The 5,042-nt window shown below is 31.0% G+C and overlaps 1 long non-coding RNA gene across 1 annotated transcript in view; it reads right to left on the minus strand.

Annotated features, from left to right (window-relative positions):
- The window catches only part of LOC111088122, an 11,019-nt gene extending 6,211 nt beyond the window's left edge, over positions 1 to 4,808 (minus strand). Inside the window, exon 1 of the long non-coding RNA XR_002612714.1 lies at positions 4,726 to 4,808. This is a non-coding gene — a long non-coding RNA (uncharacterized LOC111088122). The remainder of the gene's footprint in view (positions 1 to 4,725) is intronic.
- Between the last annotated feature and the right edge of the window lie 234 nt (positions 4,809 to 5,042).

The following is a 5,042-nucleotide window of genomic DNA, read 5'->3' on the forward strand; positions in this document are numbered from 1 at the left end:
AGGCCTATGCTATTAAGGCCTGTGTAATAGATTTTTTTTAGCCTACTAATTAATAAAATAATCAGCAATTAGTTTTATATTTCTATTGCAAAATTCTTTTTTTTTCCGTTAAATTTTGGGTATCTTTATAACCTTCAGTAACGTCACAAATTGTATGGTATTTAGAACCACACCTAATTGTTTTGCTATCACATGTAAATTTATTTAAAATAACTTCCATTTTCAAGAAGTTCATTTGTTAAATACCTCGAATTTTATTAAGTTGCCCAAGGGAGTTATTAAAAATCTAACATAAGTCCGTTCTAAGTGTTGATGAAAAATTAAAACACTTCGTACGTTAGATAAGATTATATAGGTACAATTGATTAGGAACAACTAAATAAAAATATTTATGAAACTACTTGGAAAATATATTAAGTTTTAGATAATTATGTAGCAATGAAGGTTTCACAGCATTAGCTGCTTTATTTACGAGCGCTATTACGGAAAAACTCATGTTCTAATATAGCATACTCTTTTTAAAAATAAACTTTCCTTTCAAGTACCTCTTTAGGTTTGGCGTGAGTATTTTCGCTTTAAAAAGTTCTGTATTGTCCAGATGTCTGGAGCAGTTTTATAAAGTTCTAGAAAATTATATAAAAAGTTTATCAAAATAATAACGCTGTTTCGATAAAACTCGTTTTTTTTCCCCCAGATTTAAACTCTCGTAAAAAAATTAAATGTATATGTCAAGTTCACGAAACTCACAAATGTGTTTGTGAAAACAAAATTTTATATCTTATTACTATGACTTAACGTTCACAAAGCGATCGCTATTTAGTAGTTGAAATCATTTCGCTACATTAATAAAAGAAATTAATACCAGTCCCTTTTCGCTGATCTGGCAAAAACTTTCAAATCAACATAACTTATTTTACATCATTCGTCATTGTGTAGCTTTGTGCTAAAACAAACACTCATCTGTTTTGTTTTTTCTGTCCATCGCTAACTCAGCACTAAGCATAAGAGTTCATAACGCTAAAATCGCGAGTCGATATCTGCGATGAACAATGCGCAAATAGCCCATTGTTAATCTTTGCGCTTAACGACAGCCGAATGTAGTCAGAATACTAGAACAGTTATCTTACTAACTACCGTCATATACTACGACAATAATTTTTAGAATTTTCAATAGGATTTCGTAAAAACACTTTAAATATTACAGAAATTCCTTTCGTTCTTTCCTGATGCTAAAGAAATGATTTGATACGAGTAGCATGCTCTAATAATCTTAATAATAGCATCTTTGTCATCTTTTAAAACGGAGCTTTCTATTTTATCCTAAAGTTATCACATTAAAATGACTGAACAATGAATTAACTATACTTTTAAAAGTGTAAATAGTTAGAAATTTAATAAATTCCCTGAATCTTCTGAGAAAAACCAAATACTTACACATTATAAAAGTGTTTTATACTTGAATCCGTTAAAGACAATGTCGTAGTCATGGGAACTATGCAGAACGTCCATTAATAAAACAACGTGTCACATATAATGAATTATAAAAAAAGATATTACATTCATTGAAAAAAAGAAAAAAGTCATTCCCAAACACCCAGGTATATTTTACTGAAGAGCAGTCTACCGGTGAACTAGGAAAATTAATATTGTTTGCTTATTCTTGATAGATTGTTAGAAAACTAACTAAAAAAGTAGCCATATGACTAACAATTTTACCACATAGGTTAGCAAGCACAAACTGACTATATTTTTAACTTTGATGGCGGTTTACATGCATTTATATCTTTAATAACAACTGAAAGTTTCAAACTTTGCCTATTAGAAAACGCTGTAATCATTGTCTAGTTTTCGTTTTTTATATTACTCCGTTAAAACAAACTTATCATTGTGATAAACTACCCATGTATATCTAGACGGCTTCTTTTAATTCCCTGAACTTTACAAGAACGATTTTTATCGCTGAATGTAGAAAGTAAAGAAGGCATTTCTTTCTTTAGTCTATTCAAGTTTTACTTTCCCGTTTCCACTGTTACCGGAGAAACAAGAGTGACGAATAGATTACTTTACACATGTTATCAACATGGCGTCGAAGCATTTTTATTTTGAGCTAGTAATAATCATCAAGAAACGTTTGACAAGTACATATTTCACCTTGAATCACAACAAATAAAAAAATGTACTAATAAGCATAACCGCTATGCTTCACAACTAAAGTAATCGAACTACAAGTTGACAAATCTATAATTTGATATTATAGTCCCCCCCCCAAAAAAAAACAACTGAAGAGTCAAATATCAAACCTAATTTTTGTTTGTAGAAGTTATAAATTAGGAAACGTTTGAGATATTTTATAAATATCATTGAATGAATGAATCGACAATAAGCAAGCTTGTGATCTCATCTCTTGATTATCAGACTCCAATTTTCAAACTCCAATTCAGCACTGAATGATGGAAATAAAAATTAAAGATGTCACCAGGTAATGCATTTAACGTAAACATTCCAATTAAATAAAATATAAGTGATCTGAGAATCTATTGGTCATCAGATTGAAACTAGCACTGTAGTTGGCTTCAGTTACCCAGAATAACCCACAACAGACGAAAATGTTTGTTCTATTGCTAAGTGAAAATTTTGAAAATGGGCCTTCTGTACTCTGCGGATATCGAAACCCGATTTTAAGGGGGGGGCGAAGAAAATGTCAACATGTACTGAAAATGTTTGTTTAATTCTTACTGGAATTAACACATATTAGATGATGACACACAAACACACACAGCGGTACGTAAGCAGATTTACAACGCTAGAGACCGGGTTTCGATACCCTTGGTGGGCAGAGCACAGATATCCCATTGTACAGCTTTGTGTTTAACTACAAACAGATTATAATAATATTCGGCTAAGACTATCATGTCTTTATTTATTACTTTTATCAAATTTGGTCTTTAAGAAAAATCGCGTTAGATCAAATCCGTTTAACGGATAATACATGCTATGCAATCTAAACACGTGTAGAAAGAGTGGCTAAAATTTGGTCTACAACCGACCTACTTTGTAACTTGCAAGAATATTTGATGCAATAATATTGCGGTTAAACAAAATTGTTTCTTTGACCGTATAAACAAGCTCGCAGAGTAGCTATAATCTTTATAACATGGTATAATAAATGCTTAGAAAACTAAAATTTCCTTTAAGCTTTACAGCTTTTTCACGGCTCTCTTAAAACAAACGTATGGATTTTGCGTTTAGATTTCATTGAAAAAGTGAGTGGGAAATAAGAAATATTACAAATCTACCGGAATTTATTTAAATTTAATTCGGTGAGGGTTGGACCTATGGAAGAGCACTGGATTTACCCGCACTTTAACTTATGGGTGCTTTACAAGAATGACAGTCAATATATTAGTGTGAGTGGTAGAGTGCTGCTGACTGGCTGCCTTCCTTCCGGTTAGTAGTTCAAAATTAGGGAAGGAGACAGACAGCTTTAATATCTTTGTCATAAAATACAAAATACAAATACATTCTGTAATTAGCTGTTTGTTTTAAGTACAAAGCAGTATAATGGGTTACCTGCACTTGAACTCAAAATTTCAGTGTTATAAGCAATCAAGGTTATCGATGGGCCACCAGAGGGCTCTTTTTAACTCCCTGAAACTTTATCGCAGAATGCAGAAAGTAAACAAAACATTTCTTTCTCAGAAACAAAATTATTCATTAAAGGTCTAGAATAAAACTTTCACAATTTATCGAATATTAAATCAAATTGTAATTAACAATATATATATATACACACGTATCTTATTTATATATATATATATATAATTAATTTACAAAAAATTATATTAGATTGTTTATGAGCTTTTAGAATCCTGGCGCTTAGTATAAATAACAATTACTGTTCTTCTGAAAAATTAATGTGTAATACGGGTTTACTACGGATTATCTTTAATGTCTTTATAGTCTGTTTTTGTGTGTTTTTTAATTTATAGCATTTCTGATAGCTTGCTAATAATAACTAATAATTATTTAGATTATCTAAGATATGGCTTTTAGATATCTTTTGACTGTTCCCGTTCAAATTATTGTTTGTTTGTTTCTTTTCATTTATGGTAAAGAACTATCATAGAGGTAGGAGAAAAACGGCCGGCAACACCCATCAATAACTGATTGGTTATTCTTCTACCAACGAATAACAGAATTAACCGTCACATTATAATGCCTCCAAGGCTGAAAGGGCGAGAATGTTCAACGCCGGGTTTCGATTCCGCGACAGACATATTTAGTTTATCAAAAATAAGCATTAAGGGTTATTTTAACAGGTATACTTTATTAATTTTGTAGTTACGTCTTTACCATAAACACGTGCTTTTTTTAGGACTTCAAATGTTATCGTTGTTTAGAAGCAGCTATTTCAAATTCGTTTCTTTTGATGAATCACCTTTTAACTACTTCCTTTAAGATGCTTTTAGATTAATTCATTCAACAAGAAAAATCGTGATTATAGAAGAATTCTTAAACCAGAGAAACCATACCTTGTAAGTTTATGATTGACGATACAATCGATTGCTTGCGTTGTTTAAAATCAAATAGAAATGAGTTACATTATTTCTCCCAGGAAAAACGCTGTTTATTATTTGCTTAATTTACTGTGTATTTTTTAATATTGTCTATTAATGCATTACATTTTTCAGCAATTTTAAGAAAACAGAGAGAAAAGCAACTTACCCATTTTTGTTTTAATGAATGTGGTCAACGTCGAATTACTTAAATCTATCAACTTTTACTGCTGCATCAACGGTGATTCTTTATACTTTCTGTGAGGGAGTTTTTGGACTTAGTCCAGTAGTGACGTCAACCCAAAGAAAACCAATCCACTACGAGCATTGTCTCATTCTCTGAATTAACAATATGGTTCCCAACCTTTGACTGGTTTATTTTTTTACCATAAACACGAAGTACAAAGATTTCGGATGATGAAAACTAAAAATGAGTGAAGAACACGAATGGGTATACACATGTAACTATAAATTATATCAATGTTT

The sequence above is a fragment of the Limulus polyphemus genome, unplaced genomic scaffold, assembly GCF_000517525.1.
Source record: "Limulus polyphemus unplaced genomic scaffold, Limulus_polyphemus-2.1.2 Scaffold3160, whole genome shotgun sequence".
In the NCBI taxonomy this organism is placed as follows: Eukaryota; Metazoa; Arthropoda; class Merostomata; order Xiphosura; family Limulidae; genus Limulus; species Limulus polyphemus.